Raw genomic sequence first — 24,146 nt, 5'->3', positions numbered from 1 at the left:
CTTTCTTGAAAAGACAAGAAACATAATTTGTTAATTTGATTTGAAAAGTGTTTTTATTTTTATTTTTATTTTTATGTTTAGGAAAAGGCAAGTTTTTTTTTAAAGTTAAAAAAGAAAAACAAAAAAAAATACTTTAGAAAAAGGTAAATTCTTTTTTAAGAGGAAATATAAGTTTGTGCATTTTTTTCAAAGAGATATTTTTTTTTAAATCAAAAAGTTTTTTAAAAGAGTTTTGAAAATAGAAGTGTATATTCAGTTTTAAAAAAAATTACCTTTTTTAACTCTTTGTCATAAACTCTAATTTTGTTTGGTAAAAATTAAGAGTTTTGATCTTTAAGAATGAAGACATTTATTCAAGCCCAAGAATGTTGGGATACCCTACCTAAGAACAATTAGCAGCCATGAATAATAATGAGAGGAACATTGTTGCAGAACTAAGAAAGAAGGAGCACAAAGCCAAATGTTGGACGCAAAACTCACTCGATGAATCTATCTTTGACAAGATAACTATTGCATCAACAACAAAAGAAACTTGAGATATTTTGAAAATTGCATATCAAGGTAACGACACATTGAAGAATGTTAAATTGCAGACATTGAGAGCTCAGTTTGAAACCCTGAAGATGACTCATACAGATAATGTGGATCAGTTCATGATTAGAGTCATGGGAATAGTCAATCAGATCAAACTCATTGGAGAAACCATTATAGATCATAAGATTGTTGAAAATGTCCTTTGAAGTTTGCCCAAGAAATATGACATGATTGTAACAACCATTCTAGAATTCAAAGATTTTGCAACTTTCTGAGTAGAATAATTGACTGGAACACTTCTAGCACACGAAACAAGACTCAACTTGGTAGAAGACTCCATGGAACAAGATTTCAAAGCACAACTCTCTCTTGGCAGAGGCAGAGGCAGAGGATATAGAGGTGATAACAAGTGAGTCACAGGTCGAGGTAGAGGCTGATCATAACATCATCATGCAACAGAGCAATGAAGACCTCCACAAAACCAAACACAGAGAAGCAGAAGATGGAGTAAATCTAAAATTGAATGCTATTACTGCAAGAAATTCACACATTATGAACATGGTTGGAGAAAGAAACAATTAGATAGAAAAAGAGGCGGTGTCCATATCCCCAACAATGAAGGAGAATCCTCTAAGACAATGTTTCTTTCCTACCATCTTTCTAAATCAGTCATAGCGAGGACCTTTGGCTGTTGGAAAACAACTGAAACAATCATATGATAGTTAACAAAAATATGATTTCATATCTTGATGCTTGCATAACATCAAAAATTACTCTTGGAGATCGTTCTTGTATTAAATTTGAAGGAAAGATTTTGTCCTTGTTCTTACTATTTACAAAATTGGAAAAAATACATACCTGATGTTTATTATGTTCCACATCTGAAGCATAACCTCATTAGTGTAGGTCAATTAATGGAACATGGTTATGATATAATATTCCAAGGGAAAACATGTTATATCTATGACAAACTGCCCAACAGAAGACTGGTAGAAAAGGTTGAAAAAACCAAGAATATGATGTTTCCTTTAAATGTTAGAATTCAAAATATCTCACACTCTTTTACCCACAATTTGTCAGGAATAGATGAATCTTGGTGGAATTCTAGGTATGGCCACATAATATTCAAGAGTCTAAGTCTGCTTCAAAAACATTCAATGGTCATTGGTCTCCTTGTTATGAATGAAAAATATTGTAATTGTGAAATTTGTGTTCTAGCAAATCATAAAAGAGATAGTTTTCCACATCTTCCTCAAGACTAAAAGAACCTTTAGAGCTAGTCCATACAGATATATGTGGCCCAATGCGAACATAGTCCACATTAGAAAATCAGAAGGGAAAAAATATTTTCTTATATAGATAATTACTTGTGATTTTTTATCTATATGTTCTTGTTTTACTTTTAATTCACCAAGAAATTACCAAACCAATAACACAAAGACACCAAATTTAGGCAGAAAGCCAGGGGAAAACTCGAATCTAGGGGAAAACCCAGTCAACAATTCTTCCTTCAATAGTTTCACGAGATAATCCAAGACTCTTGACTTGGACAAAGACTTCCTCCAAACCAATTCATCCCTCACTTCCTCCTTTCAAATTAATACCCTTCAATAGAAACTTCGACCTAGCAACAACAACTTACAATAGCAGCTTCGACCCAACAACTAGAAGTAACAACAAAAATAACAACTTCAACTAGACAAAGAAAAACTTTGATATCTCTAGATACTCCACTTGAGTGAGAGATAGATGGCCCAAAATTTGGATCTTGATGTCTTCTTTTTTCCCTCCAAACTTCACACCCTTTTCCATCTCTTTTCCAACATCGTACATCCCATTTTCTTCCTTCTAGATATCAAATTATGAGAGAGAGAGAGAGTGAGTGAATTGTTCCAAATGAACTTGAACCGCCTTGTATATATAGCCTTCCAGTGAGGTCGAATTATCCTTCTTTAAACCAACTTGATCTTCTTGAGGCCGACTTGGTGTGGACATGACAAATAACTTAATATTTGACTCAATATTTATTCTCTCTACATAACTCAAAAGCCCGAGAAGGGTCTCTTTAAATGGAAAATGGCTCTAATGACTCATAATAAATCCTAGAAGTCCTCAATGGGGACTTTGACCTAAAACATGATGACCCAAGCATGAAACACATGATTTAATAATTCAGAATAACAATAATAAAATTATTTTCTTTATTCTTTTGATAAATAAATTTCATTGTGATTCAAATACATTTATGAAGATCAAGCCTAGTTACATATTTCAACACTCCCTCTTAACTAGGGAGGTATTCATAAGTACAAGGAAGATATCAAAACACATGAACCATGAAGAATTTAGGCACTACAATGCCATGGACTAGATTCTTGACCAATGAAATCTATCCAAGGTCATCCAGCAGTTTAGGCACTCATGATGCCATGGACTAGATTCCTAATCAAGGCAATCTATCTAGGTGGGATTAAGATGGACTAAAGCTTTCAACATTTCTAGGTACCATCAGGCTTACTTGCTAACCATCAACCAAGGGATCTAGGTGCGTATATGAGGTTAGAGATCCACGAACAATGACACCCTCCCTACCTCGTTATCTAGACATCAACACAAAGTGCTGGCCATATGTCCTCCCAGGCAATGTCTCTTACACACAGAGCCTCAACACTCTCGATTATTTCGATTAGTAAAAAATCCTCCCTGATCAAATAGATTGATATCAAATATCTCTTGTGTAACCAACATGCTATCAAACCTCTGATAGATTCACCTATATAAGCACAACCACAATGAGTATCAAACTTTCAAATGTACGTAAGTGAACACAAACCTCCGAGGTCTTCCAGACAACTCATGTTTCTTATCAATTTATCATAGTATGATTTTCTAGAATATTCCTTAATTATACATCTTCATTTCCTACTTCACATACAAAAACATATTCTACAAACAAATCTTACTTTTCTTATCTCGACAACTCCTCAAAACACATTCTCCAATTTCTTCTTTCAAGTTTTCATCATGACTATGATATGTCCTCCCTCTCAACTGGGGAGATTTCTTTCATCCAAGCTCCCTCTTAATTTAGGGAGATCAAATTCTTTTCTAGGACATCACAAAATCTTTCATAGTTTCCATCCTTCTTATGACCATCATCATTCATATAACTTTCTTCATCATGCTTATCATATCAGCTTTACTTACGAGCATCTTCACTATATTGAAGATTATGTATATGTACAACTTACATAACAAATATAACCAAGTCTACAGAAAAAGAATGAAGTTAAGTATATCATAATATAATAATGGGAGCATTTGACATTAGACTTTAGGTACCTAAACTTAGTTAGGTTCACAACAGGAAACTCATACTTTTATACTTAAACTATATGCGAGGGTTTTGACATAAACCCTAGATTTCATCATCAAGAATTCAAGTACCTTAATCGAGATAACAACCTTCATTATATCTAAGGCTTAAATCTTTATTCAGAGGTATGACATACGCTACTACAAAATTTTTCAAACCCTAGGATAAATTCAAACAAATATAGTTCTACAATGCATCTAACAACTTTAGAACTCATATGTTATATTTCCACTAGGATTTAGTGCGAGATCCTAGATTTAATACATGATCCATTAAGCTCCAACAATTGAAACCAACCATAGCTCAAATTCAGATTTCAACAATCTTTCATGAATATGAGATTATCACACTTTTCATCACATATTATAGAAATTAACTTCTACTAAGGTTTAGTTACAAAACCCTAGAATTCATAAATACTATCATCATATAGAATCAAACTTTGACTAGGGCTTAGTTCAAAACCGTAGGACTCATGACCATCAATAATTAGGTCAACTCATATCTAGGACTCCATCATCATGCACAATCATATCATAACACGTGTTAGTAAAACCCAATGAAATAAATATCAATATATTAAAGTTATAACAAACTTGATCAGAATAGGGTTTTAGTGAGAGAAACACACATATACTAAGGATTTCATTTCTAGGACACTATTTAAAATAAGGGTCTTTCTTATACACCCTACCAAACCCTAAATATATAGGTTTTCAATACAAAACATACTGAACATTAAATTATAAATAATTCAAAGGTTTAGGATTTTAGACATCACCATTCAACCCTAACATGTTAGCATTTTTCAAAACTATACGAAAACCCCAAACATTACATTACCAAAGAATCAAACGTTTTCTCTAGATTTCAACAATAACCCTAAGTAGGTTAGTGTTTGACACATTATCATTGACATATTATTAAGTTATGGTTTTCACAAAGAACCTTTCTAGGGTTCCATAAGAGTAATCAAAGATATTAGGAGGGTAGATTTATCTAATGATGAATCACCCAATCAAGAATATTTATGATTTAGGAGAGGTAGATATAATGATGTTAGTACCATTTGATCAAGTATGAATATCAAGAAGAGAGAAAAAAATTCAAGACATAAATTTCTTTCTTAATGAACCTTGTAATTCTAATGCTTTATCTTGTGAGGCCTTTTTCCATAATCCTTAGTATTCAGTAAAATTTTCTTAAGTAAGGAAAATATGAATAGAAATGTGATTAGTATTTAATGCAAGCAAAACTAGATAAGTAAGGCAAACTAAAAGTGAAAATTGTAATATGATACTTATCTTTGGGGGTTGGTGAGGGATCCCTCCAAGCTTGAGGGATATAACCTCATAAAAGCAAATCAAAAATGTTTTTCCAAAATATGTTAAACCTACAAGTACTAGAAATAAAAAATGAAACAACTAAAGCTTAGATCAAAGGACTTAGTAGTGTAAGTCCCTTATATCGAGTTCTTTGGGTTTCTTCTTCTTTGAATATACTTCTTCAACAACATTATATTGGTCTTTGTTCCTTTTCTTGTTCTTCGGATTGTTGGGACATTCACTTCTATAGTGACCCATTTTGTGACATTGGTAGCATTCTATTTTGGACATATCAACCTTCTTTCTTAGCTCTTTTGACTTCTTGAAGTTTCCTTTATTGTGAGAAGTAGAGTATGGATTTGAAACCTTTTCTTCTTCATTGTTGGATACTAATGAGATTCTAATTTCTTCTTGGTTGCCATAATTCCATAATTTCTCGAAGGTAGGAGCTTCTTTCTAGCTTTTGAGACATGAAGCAAAAGAACTCCAAGTAGGTGGCAATCCCAATAATGTAGTAATTAATAACTCTTTTTCAGATACAATTTCATATATGGCTTGTAGTTCATATCTAATACTAGATATGATTACAAAGAAGGAAGCCATAGTGTCACCTTTGTCATTTTTGTAGTCTTTAATTCATTCTTTAGACTTGCTACTAAACCAATGTTCTTGATAGTGAACAATTTTGATAAGGCTTCATACATTTATTGAGCATGCTTTATATTGAAAATATATGGGACAATATTTTCCTTTATGCTTTCTACCATTAGTCTCATAGTCAATATTTATGACTCTCTGAACTTCACTCTATCTGCGCCACTAGATTCTTCAGTAGATTTCTTCACTTTTCCTTTGACGAAATCCAAGACTTTGTTATTTTCAAGAATGAGGTCATTTGTCTTCTTCCATGCCCTGTAATTTGATGCTCCTTCCAATTTGTTCTCATTTTTTATTGTGTTAGACATTGTCCTTGAAGGTAGTAATCCTCTTCCCTTATAAGAGCTTCTTATATGATCCCTTATTCAATCCTTTTGAGATTTACTAGACTCCTTTCAATAGATCCTTAAAATGCCTTTTTTTCCTTCACCTTAACTTTGATACCATGTTAGAAAATCAGAAAGGTAGAATATTTTCTTATATATATAATTACTTATGATTATTTTATCTTGATGTTCTTATTTTACTTTAATTTCATCAAGCAATTACAAAAGAAATAACACAACAACACCAAATGTAGACATACAACTAGGGTAAAACCCCATCTAGGGGAAAACATATTCAACAATTCTTCCTTCAATAGTTTCATGAGATAATCCAAGACTCTTAACCTAGAAAAATACTTCCTCCACACCAAATTAGCCCTCACTTCCTCCTTGCATATGAATACCCTTCAATAGTAGCTTCGACATAGCAGCAACAACTTGCAGTAGAAACATTGACCCAACAACTAACAACAACAACAAAAACAACAACTTCGACTAGACAAAGAAAAACTTTGATCTCCCTAGATACTCCACTAGAGTGAGAGATAGATGGCTCAAAATTTCGATCTTTATGTCTTATTTCTATTGGCATTATGATTTTGGTTTCGCTCTCTGGTACAGGTGTTGTACTTGATGGCAACTCACTAAAGTGGCAAAACTCTATTTCAGGCTCTCAAAATGATGGAAAATAAGAGGTTCGCAGGTGCATCGTTCAAAAGGTGCGGATCCGCAGGTTCGCCGTCCAGGAAGTGTGGACATACCCGCAGGTTATCCGTTCATAAGGTGTGGTCCCCCAGTTCACTCACTCCAATGTAGAGAAGCGCGCTCACGTGGGGTTTCTTATGTTTGGCCCTTGGTATTTAGCCCGTCGTTCATGATCCTATGGTTTTGGCCCATGGTTTAGGATCTAAATTATTTGAACCCCTGTTGGGATTCCTTGTATTGTTTTTCGATGGTTTTGTCCCATGGTTTGAATAAGGGTTGCCTATAAAAAGGAAAAGAGATCACTTGGCTAGACACTTGTGAAATTTAAATATCTTAAGATCTGAAAGTTTGGGTGATTGGTTTTAAAGGCTAGATCTTAATCAAGGAGAAAATTTAAGGCGAATCTGTTGATAAGTTGTGATCTCTCAGGCGCATGTTCAGATCTGTGGATCTGACTGACTGTGGCACATTGGAGGACTATTAATTTGGCCCTAATCAGAGGTTCACAGGCGATCCACGGCGTGAGTGCGGGGTTACGCAGCACAGTAGAAGGCGCAGTGCGGGGGTACGCAGTGCAACAGAAGGTGCAGTGTGAGGTAGGCAGCTCAGGAGAAGGCGCAATGTGGAGGTACGCAGGGAAACAGAAGAACAAGTCATGGCAGTACGCTGTCAGGCGGATAGTGCAGGTGCAAATCTGAGCAGAGGTATGCAGGGCAGCAGAACGAGTGGTGCAGAGATACACAGAGCAGTAGACAGACCGGGTGTGGATATGCGCAGTTTAGACACAGAAGAGCTGCGGGTATTCGCAGGCCACTATTGGTTAAGTTGCGGACCTACCTTGAAACATTTGTTGGTTGTCTTTTATCTATTGCTGCAGAGTTCTGGGTTTAGATTTCTGGTATTACTTTTCTATTTATAGCATTCTGAGAAGTTGGCTGATTCATTGGTTGATTGTATAAGGAGATTGGGTGATTTGCATGTACTTGATCTTCTTGGATCCAGTTTGAAAATTAATGAAACGTGGTCCCTAATGAAGTAAAAGAGCAAAGGGGGTTGTAGCTCCCTTCCAGGAGAGACTGGAAAACGAGAGAGAGTTGTAACTCTCTGCAGGTTGCAGCCTGCATACTGGTAAAGGACTGCACCAGTACAAAATCCTTGTAAAAGAAGTTTCTAATTGAAAGAAGATAGAGACATATTATAGCAGGTGGTTTTCACCCACATTGGGTTTCCACCTTATATGTGGTGTTCTTTGGTGTGCTCATCTATTTTTCTTGTTCTTTTTCATTATTATATGGCACTGACTTACAAATTAATGATCAATATCTAAAGAATAAATTAAAGTATAAATTTGGAAGGCATATTGAAAAGAATTTGATAATACTGATTCAACCCCCCCCCTCTCAGTATTATTTCCAACAATTGGTATCAGAGCAGGTTCTTTAGAAGAAGCTTGATCGCTTGAAGAAAGATCTTTCATCATGAGCAAATACGAGAGGGAAGCATCAATCAGGCCACCGATTTTTGATGGGACAAACTTCATTTATTGGAAGGTAAGAGTTCTTGCCTATCTTCAATCTCTTGGTACAGAAGTATGGGATATCATAGATACAGTGTATACTTTTCCATCAGCAACTCCTACAGATCCGGTTGAGAAGAAGAAATATGAAACAAATGCAAAGGCGGTTAATACTCTATTAGGGTGCCTATCTCAATCAGAATTTGTTAAGGTAATGCAGTTTAAATCCGCAAAAGAGATATGGGACAAGATTGTTCTGAGCTATGAAGGAGATGATTAGGTAAAACGAGCAAAACTTCAAACCCTCAGAATTCAGTATGAAAATCTCACGATGTATAATGATGAAAGTGTGGCTAACTATTTTCTTCGTGTAGATGAGATTGTTAATTGTATGAAAAATTTGGGTGAAGAAATAAAAGAGGCTACTGTGTTTGAAAAAGTTCTAAGATCTTTGTCCCCTAGGTTTGAATCTAAAGTTTCTGCAATAGAAGAAAAAGAGAATCTACAAAGCCTTAAAATGTCACAGCTGCACATAATTCTAACTGCTTATGAAATGAGGAAAGGAGGTCCATTAGACAGGAGAGAAGCTGCCTTCAAGGCTTTAGGCAAAGGAGGGTACTATGAGTCAGGACACGGGTCAAAAGAAGAAGAAGAATCAAATTTTGTCAGAAATCTTCAACAGGGTACTGGTCATTTCCGAAGTAAGTTACCTTTCAAATGCTTTGCTTATGGAAGAGTCAGTCACTATGCTCCCAAATATCCTCACAAGGATAAGATTGACAAAGGGAAGGGACCTGTTAGATGGAACAAGAAACATAATGCAACTAAGAAAAGTTACTACACTCATGAAGACAGTGATGGCCTATCAAATAGTGACGAAGATGAACGAGGTAATGATTATAAACTTTTAATGGCCTTTGAAGATGATGATTACATGGACGCTATATATGTAGATGGTTTTTATGAAGAGATTTCTCGACTCAAAATATGTATAGAAGAAAAAGATATGATCATTGATACTCTGCAATTCCAACTTGATAAAAAAGAAAAATCCCTTGAGAAGTTAGAATGTGAAATTGTTGGCCTTAGAAAAGAAATTGAGAAAACAAAGGCTCTTAATCTTAAATTTGTTAAAGGATTTGAAACTCTGGATGAGATTATCAATGTACAGCGTTCTCCACTAATCAAGACAGGTCTGGGTTATAATGGAGAAACATCTCAAGCATCCACCTCAAAGAGTTATCTTGATGCAGCAAGGAGGAATGAGTAAAAGCCCAATGGAGATCACCAGGTAAGGAAGGGATGAATTACATCAAGAACAAACAAAGACTACCAGGTAAACCAGGGGAAATCCATCTTAAGGGTGAATAAAAGCTACAACCAGCCACATGTAAAAACTTCTCAATTTGCTTCAAGAATGGATGACAATAGAAATCATTTGGCTGGTAGATTTGATAACCGCAGAAGTTTCTTCAATGGCCAATATTTCTCTTGCCATAACTTTGGTCACAAAGCAGCTGAATGTGTTGCTTATAAGACAATCATGACTAGAGAAGCTCAAAAACAAAGAAGTATGACTGGTATTACGAAAAGGACCTATAACAACTTTTCTGCCTTTGAAAATGAAATTGAATGTTCTATTTGTAAAAACTTCGGTCATGAAGATTCTGAATGCAGGAGCAGATTTTAGCAGACAAAGGAACAAGCCTCAAGCACTAGAACATGGAAAATAAAGGAACCACAAACACAAAGATGTGGGATAGCATTTTATGCAGAAGGAAAAGAAAATCTATGGTACATCGACAGCGGATGTTCGAAGCATATGACAGGTGATAAAGAAAAACTTGAATCATATACTGCTTTGGAAAAGGGAAAGAAAGTTTCTTTTGGAAATGATACCCCTACAGCCATAAAAGGAAAAGGAACTAATCAGTTGAAAGAAAAGGTCAAAGCTGGAAATGTTTTGTATGTTGATGGCTTGAAGCATAATCTACTAAGTGTCAGTCAGATGTGCGATCAAGGAATAGAGGTAATATTTCGATCAAACGGATGTAGTGTTCGTGATCTTGATACAGGAAAAATGGTGATCAAAGGCAGAAGAACTCCAAATAATCTATACATATTTGAAGAAGGACAACAGCAATGCTATTTGAGCAAATATGATGAACATTGGTTATGGCACCAGAGATTGGGGCATCTAAGCTTTTCACAAATAAGGAAAGCATGCAAATACTAGGCAGTTCGTGGTCTTCCAGATATCAAAATTCCAGACAACACCATATGCAAATCATGTCAGTTTGGTAGGCAAACCAGAACTAACTTCCCTGAGAAGGAAGGATCAGCCAGCAGGCCTCTTGAACTAGTCCATACAGATGTATGTGGTCCATTTAGGACAAGGTCACCTCGAGGAGAAGAATACTTTATATTATTCATTGACGACTTCTCCAGGATGGTTTGGTTGGGACTTATGAAACACAAGGACGAAGCATTCAAAAAATTCAAATCTTTCAAAGCCTTGGCTGAAAACAAATCAGATCACAAAATTAAGTGCCTTAGGTCCGACAGAGGTGGGGAGTTTACCTCAAATGAATTTTTTGATTTCTGTGAAGAACATGGAAAAAGAAGGGAATTCTCTACAACTAGGACTCCTCAGCAAAATGGAGTGGTGGAAAGGATGAATAGAACGATCAAACAAATGGCTCGTGCTATGCTTGATGAGTCTGGGACTCCCGCAACCTTCTGGGGTGAAGTTTCTTTTGCTGTGGTTATTATTCTCAATAAAACAAATGTCCGAGTGAGAAGCACTCAAACTCCTCATGAGCTATGGTATGGTGAGACTCCTTCGGTAAAGCATTTCAAAATTTTTGGAAGCAAATGCTATATTAAGAATAATGATGAAAAGCTTGGCAAACTTGAACCTACAACAGATGAAGGAATTCTCCTTGGTTATTCTCCCCACAACAAAGCATATAAGTGTTACAATAAAATATTTGTAAGAATTGTTGATAGCATTGATGTAGTGGTTGATGAAAAAGGATACATTCCTAGGCAAGTGAATTATGAAAATATCGAAGAGGATGAAGACTACTCTCCAAATCAGATTGATGATGAAGAAGAACCTCAAGAGGCACCAGAGGAACATATAAGAATAGAAGAGAAGACTCCATCTAGGTACGTTCAGAAGAATCATCCAGAATCTTAGATTTTGGGGCAGAAAGAGGCAGGTGTACAAACAAGAAGAACAATTGCAGAAGCCTCAAGCTATTTTTCATTACTCTCCTACACTGAACTGCAAAATGTAAGAGAGGCATGCAAAGATGAATGCTGGGTCAAGGCAATGGATGAAGAACTTGAGCAGATCGAAAAGAACAACACTTTGGAGTTGGTTCCTAGACCAAAAGATAAGAATATCACAGGGACAAAATGGATCTTCAAAAATAAGTTGAATGAAAATGGGGAAGTAATTAGAAATAAGGCCAGACTTGTTTATAAAGGGTATTCTCAACAAGAAGGAATAGATTTTGAAGAAACTTTTGCTCCCGTTGCTAGACTTGAGGCCATCTGAATGTTCCTTGCTCTCTCAAGCTTTCAGAAGTTCAAAGTATTTCAAATGGACGTAAAATCAGCCTTTCTTAATGGAGACTTAGAAGAAGAAGTGTACATTGAGCAATCAGATGGGTTCATCCTTGGGAATGATCCAAATCTTGTATGCAGACTAAAAAAGGCTCTCTATGGTCTTAAACAGGCTCCAAGGGCTTAGTACTACCGCTTGGACAAATATCTTCATCAACAAGGTTTTTCAAAGGGATCAGCAGATATCAATCTTTATATAAAAATTGAAAATGACAAATTACTAATACTTGTTGTGTATGTAGATGATATTATCTTTGGCAACAATGAAGAAGCTATGAGTCAAAGATTTGCCTTGGTGATGCAGAAAGAATTCAAAATGTCTTTGCTTGGAGAACTGACATATTTTGTTGGACTGCAAATACAGCAAAATGAAGGCAGGATCTTCTTGTCTCAAACCAAGTATCTCAAGCATATTTTGAAGAAATATGGCATGGAAGATGTAAAACCAGTATGTAACCCATGGTCACAGGATGGAGCCTCAGTGCAAATGATGAATCAGCAACAGTACATCAACCAACCTACATATCTATGATTGGAAGTCTTCTTTATTTGACAAGTAACCGACCAGACATCATGCATGCAGTAGGAATAGTTGGAAGATTTTAGGCAAATCCAAAGGAAACTCATCTTCAGGCAGTGAAGAGAATTTTCAAGTACCTTCAAGGAACTCAAAACTTTTGTTTATGGTATCCTAGAGATACAGATCTCACACTTCATGCTTATACAGATGCGGATTGGGCCGGAAGCGTGGATGACAGGAAGAGCACAAGTGGTGGTGCATTCTTTATGGGTTCTAGATTAGTATCTTGGTTCAGCAAGAAACAGAGTTCGATTGCTTTATCTACAGCTGAAGCAGAATATGTGGCTGTTGCATCTTGCTGCACTCAACTCCTTTGGATGATGCAAACCTTGCAGGATTTTCAGATCATTTGTACTCCTCCTATCTCCATCTTATGTGATAATACAAGTGCAATCAGCATTTCAAAGAAACCAGTCATGCATTCAAAGACCAAGCACATACCGCTCAAGTATCACTTTCTCAGGGAACAAGTGATTGAACAAAAGGTCAAGTTGGAGTATGTTCCTTCTAAGGAACAAGTTGCTGATATACTCACCAAACCATTGCCCAGGGAGACATTTGAATACCTCAGGAAAAAGCTGGGGGTTGTTGATGCATCATCCTGTTGTTGAATCTCATCTGTTTCAGAGATTCTTGGTTGTACGCAAGTTTCATATGGGGTATACGCGTACATTTGCTGGGTTGCAGATTGGTCGAAGATCGAATGGCACAGGTTCAGGGGGAGCATATAATGCATTGTTGGAATTATGGTAGAAGATCTTGGAGGAAGTACAGAAGGAGATCATGGATGCTGATCTGAATAGTGCTGCAATATGTCTCTATCTCTTTCATGGTCATTTATGGTGTATGGTGGATTATGGTTCTTCTTGAAGAAATTTTTCTTTTGCAGATTTGATCTTTAGTCAGGGGGAGCATAATCAGCAAAGAAAAGGCATAAGCAGGTTCTCAGGGGGAGCATAACCCTTTTCCCTTGATGTCAAAGGGGGAGAATGACATTGAGGATCTTGAGGTTGCCATCAAGTCCAAAGGGGGAGATTGTTGGCATTATGATTCTGGTTTGGCTCTCTGGTACAGGTGTTGTACTTGATGGAAACTCACTCAAGTGGCAAAACTCTGTTTCAGGCTCTCAAAATGATGGAAAATAAGAGGTTCGCAGGTGCATCGTTCAAAAGGTGCAGACCCGCAGGTTCGCCGTCCAGGAAGTGCGAACATACCCGCAGGTTATCCGTTCATAAGGTGCGGTCCCCCAGTTCACTCACTCCAATGCAGAGAAGCGCGCTCACGTGGGGTTCCTTATATTTGGCCCTTGGTATTTAGCCCGTCGTTCACGATCCTATGGTTTTGGCCCATGGTTTAGGATCTAAATTATTTGAACCCCTATTTGGATCCCTTGTATTGGTTTTCGATGGTTTTGTCCCATGGTTTGAATAAGGGCTTGCCTATAAAAAGGAAAAGAGATCACTTGGCTAGATGATGAGCCCCAAATTTGGTAACATTTTGGGCTCATTTGGCCTAACTACCTTTTCTGGATCCTTCATTTTTCATAACTTCTGCATCATTTTTTAGTATGTTTATGTCATTTGTACGAATAAGGGTAGTCACTATTCCTAGGTGGCTAACACGTGCTCATTTTAGGATTTTTTGACACATGTGGAGCAAAACCAAGCAGACAAGGGCTAGGAGACAACCAAGCATGGGTTGAGGATTCGTAGGGGGGTTGTCTATGGCATTAAATAGCCTCCCTCGGGATCTTCACCCCCAACTCCGAGCTCCAAAGGCCACCAAAACCGGATCTAGAAGGCAGCCAAACAGATTTTGTGGAAGCAGCTGTTCACTCCCAGTTTGGTTAGCCAAGTCCCATGGATTTAGGAGGCCAGCTAGGGCCTCGTGGTGTATAAATCTGAGCGCTTCAGCCTTCGAGAGGGACTTTTTGAAAAACTTTTGCACATTCTGCACTACAAGCTGCTAGCTCTGTTTTGTTCTTTTGTAGCCATTATTGGCATGACCCTTGATTTATGATTATTATTTTTTAATGGGAAGCAGCCAGATTTGATATCAGCTCTGAGTTTTTTTGAGGAGCCATAGCTCTCGGGGTTGGGCCCAACCTGAGAGCCTAGGGCCTCCTTCTTTGTATTGGTATCTTTCCTTTCAGCATTATGATTTTCCTTGTATGCATTTGAAACACAGTTTGTTGAGCTAGATCTCGTTGTGTGGTTAAAATAGGTTATTGTTGAAGAATAGAGTTGCTTCGGATGTCTAGAATAGATTAACGAGATAAGAATTGATAAAAGCTTCAGAAAAGGGTTGCCTGCACTCTCATTTCCACCTCTTTCTAGGGGCTGGAATTGCAGACAGTGCTGCCCAACAAAAACACTAGTTTGCTTACCCATGCAATCTTTGGTGCAATGTTTTCATTTGTAGGAGTTATTCATGCGTTCAGACCTCTTGGAATGTTTCTTTGCTTCAGTACTGTACATGGTTCTCTTTAGAAATAACGCTGTTGTTCAGTGGTTTCGTTGACAGTTAGGATAGACTGGTTAATATTTTGATTGTGTGCAGGACGTGGTTGATTTGGTTAAGTATCCACTGTGCTGTGCATCTCCATCACTCTCTCGTCCATCTAAGCTTCGTCCAGGCCAACTACTCCCTCTCCAAGTTAGGTCCCTCGTCTCACAACTACTTTTCTGCCCACGTAACCCTACCTTCTTGCTCTTCCATTGCCTCAGCCTTCCTTAAGACAAGTTAGCTTCCCACACCCTCTCATCACTTCACCCCTCGGTCACCGAGTCATTTCAGACCCCTACCCTACCTCCCTATCCATTCATGCATCCTCTTTCACTCACCCATCATCCAAAATCCAACCTTAGAACATCCTGTAGAAATTCTGAACATCCTGTAGAAATTCCTGAAACATCCTGTAGAACCCCTGCGGACTTCCTGTAGAAGCTCACAAATGAGGTTTCTTGGTAGCCAAACTTTGTGAGACTCTCCAGAAGGGTGTTAGGGACTCCTTAGGTCCCTGCTGAACCGTCCGAACCTTTTCCAAGCCTTTTTCCTCCTTGATTTGCCCTTGGACAGTGAAAAGCCAGTTAAAAGCATCTACATGATAACTCAAATAACTTATTCAAAAATACAAAAATATATGTTCTTCAGATAGGGACAACATAGGCATGTGCATTTTACCTTTGTAGGAGTAATGGCATCTTTTTCAATAGTTCACATCTTCTCCTGTGCATCAGTAGGACTAGCTGGTAACATTAGGGTTTGCTAGGGTTTTTGCTACTTTTTGGCTTTTAGTTTCTTTCTGCAAGTAGATCAGTTCTTTTGAGTTAGCTTCCATCTATCAGTTAAAAAGCTTCTTCTAAGAGCCCATAGAAGTTGGCTTAAGCCCCTAGCGGACTTGTGCCAACTGACCAAGTGACAGCTGCGACAAGAGCTAGTACTTGTGCATACAGCACCGTCACTTCCAAGTTTGTTACAAACTACCGGGTTGATAAAAGTAAAGAAGGGAGTCCCAGGAGTTGCAGCATTATTTCTGCAATACTGGAGCCCACCATATTTTTGGTGCCGTTGCTGGGGAAGCGTCAGAGTATTGGTGATTGTTGCTTTTCTTCTATTTTCCTACTCTCGCCTTTTGCTAAATAGTTTATTTCATTTCTATTCCGCAATTTCATTTCTGCAAAAGTAAAGTAGACCTTTCCTTCTTTCATAAATTAGACTTTCAATTCTGCAAGCGTACAATAGAATTTAAATGTTGCAAGCATAGAGTAGTATTTACTTCCTGCAATTTCATTTGAGCAAAATAGATTAGTCCTTTCATGCTTTCATTTCAATTCCGCATTTCCATTTCAGCAAGATAGTTAGTTGTATTTCAATCTATTTTAGTTTTGCAGGTACCAGAGGAAAAAAACAAAAGCAATCAAAAGTCTCTCCATTTCATGCCTCGTAGAAATCGAGATAAAATAGGCAAATTCTTACCCAACACCCCCACCACTTCACTGAGTCACCCTTCTCTCTTCTTTAGTGACAATGATCCAGGAGAACCTATAGGTGAGCCTCCTGAGATATACGAAGATCCTATAACAGAAGAAGAGTTAGAGAACACTCCATCTGAAGCCATGGTTGACAATAGAAGAGAAGATGAGAGAATAGAAGGTGCCTTTCCCATCCGAGAGACCAATGGAGACATGATAATGAAAAACATAAGCCCCTCCGCTTTACCTCACTTCCATGGACTGACTACGGAAGACCCTGATACCTTCCTGTTCGAGTTTGTTGTCCTTTGTCGAACCTATGACTATACCGAAGATGAGAAAAAACTGAAACTCTTTCCCTCTACCCTCAAGGATGTAGCATTACGCTGGTTCATGGGCTTACCTGGGAATAGTATCACCACTTGGGCTCAGATGCAGCAAGCTTTCAACACCAAGTACCGGGACTACTGTAGGTCCAAGGAAGCCAAGGGAGAAATCTTTCGGATGACCATGGGAAACGATGAGTCTTTAGAGGATTATGAGGAAAGGTTCCAACTTAGCTATAAATGGGCCAGGTGCACACTTGACCCTGAATCTCTCAAGTTGGTCCTGCTACGAGGAGTCCCTAAAGACCTTTTAGATACCCTTCACATGCTAACTAGAGGAGATATTTACCAACTACCTTATGAGGATATAAAGACTGTGTTTAGAAACCACTCTAGGGCAACCCGGAAAAGAGGTAGAGGAAACCCCCTTTCAGCTAGTACTACTTTCTCCAAGCATGAGTTGCAAATCAGCTGAAGGACCTCAAAAGTGAGGTGAGGTAGACCATTGCCATGCAACTTGATACATTCCGAATCCAGCAAAAGAAAGAGGAAGTTGAGAGGGCTTTGGCCATCTTCTGCCCCAGGTGTACAAGAAAGCACCCTAAGAACGAGTGCCCATTGCATTCAGTAGAGGTATGTTTCGTTTGTGAGGAGGACCACCCCACAAACCAATGCCCAACCTTACCTGGGCTTAAAGCCATGTACCAAGGAACGGAGGCACCCACTAAACCTCTCTACTTCCTCAACCAAAGGAGGCCACATGGACCTAGACCTTACCAACAGGGTATGCAAGGGACATCCTAAGCTTATTATAGCCCCAACCAATCTGCTCCTATGCCTTCCTGGGGTCCCCCTGCTCATCCTTCCTAGTCTGTGCCTCCTCCATGGTCTTACCCACCTCAATACCATACTCAGCCCACTACTCATTCGTTTCACCCACATGTCCAGCCAGAGCCTCAGTGGAATGCACCTCAATCGAGGTGGAGGCCCCAGTATAACACTCCTCCTGCCATTTTTCCTCCACTACCAGCTCAGCCATAACCATTACCTCCTGCTCCTCCAAGACAACCCCAAATACTTGCTCAACCGAACTCGAACCCCAACAACCGACAGGCCCAATAGGTATATACTGGGGAGACAACATGCCCTACCTATGCTGTGGAGATCCAGGAGATCAACCTGCGATCTGGAAAGACTCTTCCAGATCGCCAACCTCCTCCCCCAGAGGACGAGGAAGACAAACAGGAAAGTGAACCAAAATCTATTCCACCCTTTCCTGAGAGACTAACAGCAACCACACAACCCAACCCAAAAGAGAATGAGCTTCTGGGAGAACTCAAGCAGTTGTGTGTAAAAATACCACTTCTCCAAGCCATCAAAGACGTACCGATATACAACAAATTGGTTAAGGAAAAGTGTTTCACGCACCCAGGCAGGCGAAAAAGAGATGCCTCAACCATCAATGTCGTAGGACAACTGTCCGATCTTATGTTGGGGCAAGTTATCTGTCAAAAGTATCTGGATCTTGGGAGTCCTGTAGTTGATGTCCACATCAATGGCACCATCATACCCCACACTTCGATTGATTTAGGGGCTGCCATTAATGTGATGACCAGGGATACCATGCTCAAACTCAACCTTCAGGGTTCCTTAAGAAAGACCTCGACAGTCCTGCAGCTAGCAGATCGCTCCACCGTGACTCCCGAAGGGATTGTGGAGGATGTCTTGGTCTCTGTTGACTCTTGGGAGTACCCTGCAGACTTCTTGGTTCTTCAACCAAAGGCAAAGCTTATTGGATACCCCCTTATTTTGGGAACGCCTTGGTTGGCCACTGCGAATGCTTACATAAGCTGCCGAGCAGGAAACATGACCATCAAAAATGGTCCTATGTCCAAGCAGCTAGTCCTATACCCTCCTGCCCAACCCTATTAGAGCATGACTTACCACTTTGGTTGGAAGAAGGAGAAGAGGATGAGGTGTACTCTGCACCCTTGTGCACCCTAGAAACCACCAGGGGAGGTCCTCAAACCGAGGATGATTTGATTGAGACCTTGATTCAGAATCCACCTCCCAGTGCATTTTCCTTAGAGAAACTGGTGGAGGATACCCAAGTCAGCACCTTAGTGGACCCTTGTGTGACCAATCCAATCACTCCCAGAGTAAAAAATGTGGAGTTTTGCCCTGAGAGAACGTTAAAAATCAGCTCCTCCCTATCTCCTTCCCAGAAAAAGGAGCTGTTCAGTCCATTGGCCAGTTATCTAGATGCTTTTGCTTGGAGCTATAAGGAGATGAAAGGAGTCCATCCTTCAGTCTGTACCCATCACATCTACATCAAAGAAGATTGTAAACTGGCCAGGCAACCTTAAAGGAGAATGAATCCAGCCCTTAAGGACATTGTCAAAGAAGAATTGCAAAAATTGTTGGATGCAGGATTCATCTACCCCATCTCGGATAGCGAGTGGGTGTCCCCTATGGTGTTGGTTCCGAAGAAAAATGGGAAGTGGAGAATCTGTGTGGACTACCGAGAACTGAACAAAGCCACCAAGAAAGACCACTTTCCTCTACCCTTCATAGATCAAGTGTTGGATGGACTGGCAGGGAAGAAGTTTTTCTCTTTCCTGGATGGGTTTAGCGGGTATAATCAGATCCAAATCAGCCCGGAAGACCAAGATAAGACCACCTTCACTTGTCCTTGGGGTACCTTTGCTTACCGAGTTCTTCCCTTTGGGCTATGCAATGCTCCTGCCACCTTCCAGAGAGCTGTCTTGAGCATCTTTTCTGAGCTGGTCCATGATTCGGTGGAAATCTATATGGATGACTTCACTCCTTATGGGTCCAACTTCCAGGAAGCATTGTCTAATCTGGGAAAAGTCCTAACCAAGTGCATTGAGATGAACCTGTCCCTTAGTCTTGAAAAATGTGAATTCTTGATGATTGAAGGGACCGTGCTAGGACATACCATTTCTCGCCAAGGGTTACAGGTGGATCCTAACAAAATTGCTCTCATCAAAAAGGTTCCACCCCCTCAGAAGGTAATAGATGTTCGAAGTTTCTTAGGCTTGGCAGGATATTATAGAAGATTCATTAAAGACTTCAGCAAGCTAGCCTCGCCATTGTTTGGCCTCTTAGCAAAAGATGTGGAGTTTAAATGGACTGACGATTGTCAGAGGGCTCTGAATGAATTAAAGGATAAGTTGGTGTCTGCCCCAATCTTGAGAGGTCCAAATTGGGCCCTACCTTTCCACATCCATATTGATGCCTCAAACAAAGCCATAGGGGCAGCCTTAGGACAAGTTGAACAAAAACTTCCATACACCATATACTTTGTCAGCAAAAACTTATCCAAGGCAGAACTAAATTATACTGTAACTGAGAAAGAATTCTTGGCCGTGGTCCATGCCCTGAACAAGTTCCGACACTACATCACTGGCTATCAAACATTTGTACATACTGATCATGCTGCAATTAGATATTTAATGAATAAACCAGATGTGAATTCTCGTATTATTAGATGGTTTCTTTCATTGCAGCAGTTTGATTTGACTATCGTTGACAAACCAGGTAAAGAAAATGTTGTTGCTGACTTCTTGTCTAGATTGGATTTACCTGTAGGTGAGGATGGAACAGTGGATGACCAGATGCCAGATGAACATCTGTTTGCTATCTCAGTACTCTCTCCATGGTTTGTTGATATAGCAAACTACCTTGTCTCAGCACAGTTCCCTCCGCAACTATCCTCAAAAGAGAAGAGCAGAATCGTAAGGAAGAGTGCCTCATTCACTTGGATCGGGGGCAACCTGTTCAAGCTTGGCCCTGATCAGATCTTAAGGCGGTGTGTAAGGGAGGATGAATTCTTTGACATCCTCCTAACCTGTCATGACGAGCCTTGTGGAGGACATTTTGCAGCCAAAAGAACTGCCTTCAAAATTCTACAGGCACGCTACTATTGGCCCACGCTTCATCAAGATGTCAGAAGATATATCAGCCAATATGACCGATGCCAAAGGATGGGGAAACCGACTCCAAGGGACGAAATGCCTCTCCAACCTCAAGTGACTCTTGAGCCATTTGAGAAGTGGGGTATGGATTTTGTGGGTCCTATCAATCCTCCTTCAAGGCAAAGGTCTTACATCATTGTGTGCACAGACTATCTTACAAAGTGGGCAGAAACCAAGGCAATCAAAGCAGCGACAGAAGAAAAGGTGGCTGAGTTTTTAAGAGAAAACACCTTCTACAAATTTGGCTACCCAAGAGAGCTAGTCACCGATCAAGGAAGCCAGTTCACCTCCAACTTAATTGAAGGCCTACTCGCTCATCACAAGATCAAGCGTAGGACTTCCACCCCCTATCATCCTCAAGAAAATGGGCAGGTGGAAGTCACCAATAGAGCATTAGAAGGGATCTTGACTAAGGTGGTCAGCAGCAGTAGGAAAGATTGGGCAGATCGCCTGGTTGAGGCCACTTGGGCTTACAACACCACTTGGAAGACCACAACCGGCTTCACACCTTATGAGCTGGTCTATGGGAAGAGAGCTTTGCTGTCAATTGAGTTCGAATACAACACATTAAGGATGGCAGCTCATCTGGACCTAGATCTCAGCCATGCCTAGCAAGAAAGGTTATTGCAACTGGATGGGTTAGACGAGCACCGAATGTAGGCCCTTCTCCACTCAGAAGTGGTTCAACTTCAGAGGAAGGTATGGCATGACTAGCACCTCAATGACAAGCAATTCCAACCGGGAGATTGGGCGTTGTTATACGATTCCAGACAAAAGGATTTTAAGGGGAAGCTAAGAACAAGATGGCTGGGACCATATGCAGTGTAGAAGTGTAATGACAATGGGTCTGTTCTTATTCAGACCATTGATGAGGAAGGCATCCCCATGCTCGTCAATGGGCATCGACTAAAGATCTACAGGAAACCTCTTTCGAGGCAAGAATTCATCAAAACTGTGGAAAAATCAGTGCTGGTCATAGAGAAGGGTTCTGCCTCTGTTTTGGGCATACCCTGAGCAAAAAAAAAAAAAGGATCCTTGGTTGAAAACCTTTCTGAGGCTCCCAAGGCAGATGGTAGGGGTGAAAACCTCATTGAGGCGCCCCTGCTATCTTTCTGAAAATTTTTGAATAAAAAAAGACCCTTGGGTGAAAACCTCTCTGAGGCGCTCAAGGCAGATGGTAGGGGTGAAAACCTCATTGAGGCACCCCTGTTGTTTTCAAAAAAAGAAAAAAAAAAAAAGAAGAAAGAAAAAAACAAACAAAGAAAAAGAAAACAGAAAAGAAGGAAGCAGAAACAGGAAAACAGGCTCAAGATTTGACAATTCATGCAGGTTGTAGGTATTCCATGCAGAAAAGGAGGTCTCTCAACTCAAGGACAAGGGTCCCTACCACGCTACCAGGTGACCTCACCAGCACTCCCTCCAGAAACACCCATCTCTTCGAAGGTCTGGGCATGATTTGGTCATAGTTTAGCCTTCTACAGGAAGCTATAGGACCTTCTACAAGAAGTTCTGTATTTCTATAGGAAACTTCCTGTAGAATCTTTGGATGACCCAGGACCGACTGTGTAGAAGAATGTGAAGCCCGAAGTCCAATCAGGAGGCATGCAACCAATTTTTTTCTCCATCACCCACTGCTGTCGCCTCCTTCTACCACCCCTACTGCCATACAATGGAAATACCTGCACAGTCAAACCAGAACGTTGGATTCTCAGAAGAAACAATTCTCAAATGGAATAAAGTACGCAGAGGCCAATGCGCTAATTATCAAGGCAATCCAAGGACCCTGCAACCGTAACCGTAATTCCACCGTTTCGGCATGCACCCTAGGAGGAGAAACGGCTACAGGATATCCTACAGGAATCCTGTAGCAGTTGATCCGGCTAGAGCATAAGCCATGAAGGCGCCTGCAACTCATAAATTTGGCACATGCACCATCCGTAGCCAGGTAATCGGTCTCGTAACCAGTAGCAGTCGGCAAGAAGGAGCTCCCGTGAATGTGCATGAAGCAGCAGCAAGCGGGTCCGTCACCCTCTTCCTGAAGCATGAAAATAACGTCACGGCCGCACAGGTAAGTGCCTCACCTTGTTTCGTCAAATTACATGAACAATGCTCTAAAATGTGTGCGAGTATGAAAATGAATGGGTTGAGCAAGTCGGGTAGCCATTCAACTGGCCACCACGACCAGTCCGATGGTCTCGTCCGATCCGAAAAGCGTTGGTTGTGTCAAACAAGACAGGAAATGGACACGTGGGAAGCGTCCAGTCGGAGAGAAGCGGCGATCTAACAGAAAATGGTGGCGGTAGATATGCAGGGAATGATTCGGCGGTCAGGCAGACTTACAGTGGAATGATAGCAGGTGACGTCATCCAACGGGCCGGCGAGGACAGCTCACCCCCGCGCCACGAGTTCCGCAGGGATTCAAATCCACCGGCTAGATCGCGTATGGCACTCCACTCATTTATCCTCAACCGCTTTGCAGTCGAGTAAGCATCCGAAATTTCCTGAAGACTGTTACTCCGAGTCCTCGGCCTGTTCAAACGTCCGGTGGTTGCACAGAAGGCCCAGAACCACTGACGTGCTCTCAAGAACCCGTGCACGACTTCTACAGGAAGCTGCGCTACAGGAAGCTCACCGCTACGGAGGAAACTAAACTATTCAAGTCAAAGGTGGCAAGTTGGAACGAGGTAAGCTTGAACATAGTGCTCCGATGCAATTGGTTCGAAGGGTGGTGAAGTTGATGTCCTAAAAGGGTATAATTACAGTCTGTGCATGAATTTGCAAGCGTCGTCTTACTTCTGCATGAGAATTGTCGTCGTAGTGTGTATGTGGGGTTTTTCTACAGGGTTTGGTTCATGATTGAGCCACTGTCAAGGCTCACCTGTAGACAGTCATGAATTTATCAACTGTGTGCATGATAGAGGCGTAGCTCTGCGCTCTATCTAAGGAAATCCGAAACGACCATCCTTTTTTACGCGCCAGCCCGCTTAGACCAACAAAGCAAGCTTTTACCATGCCGGGTGGGTTCATTAGGAAAGAGCCTACAGACTCAAAGAAGCTACGGGAAACCCCTGATGTGGTAGAACTGTTCTCTCGTCCCCGGTGGATGTCATTCTGTGACAAACTTCAAGGTTATGATGACGAGGTTGCAAAAGAATACCTGCGAGTTTTGCAGCCAAAGTCAAAAATGCTGGCCGTT

The 24,146-nt window shown here is 40.2% G+C and overlaps 1 pseudogene; it reads left to right on the top strand.

Moving 5' to 3' along the window:
* LOC149142600 (uncharacterized) overlaps positions 1-24,146 on the top strand; it is a 73,563-nt pseudogene that overhangs the window by 4,961 nt on the left and 44,456 nt on the right.

The sequence above is a fragment of the Pinus tabuliformis genome, chromosome X (assembly GCF_031772625.1).
Source record: "Pinus tabuliformis cultivar Carrire ecotype Pingquan chromosome X, CPIR1, whole genome shotgun sequence".
Classification (NCBI taxonomy): Eukaryota; Viridiplantae; Streptophyta; class Pinopsida; order Pinales; family Pinaceae; genus Pinus; species Pinus tabuliformis.
The sequence above is the reverse complement of the archived record's forward strand: the minus strand, read 5'-3'. Positions and strand labels throughout refer to the sequence as shown.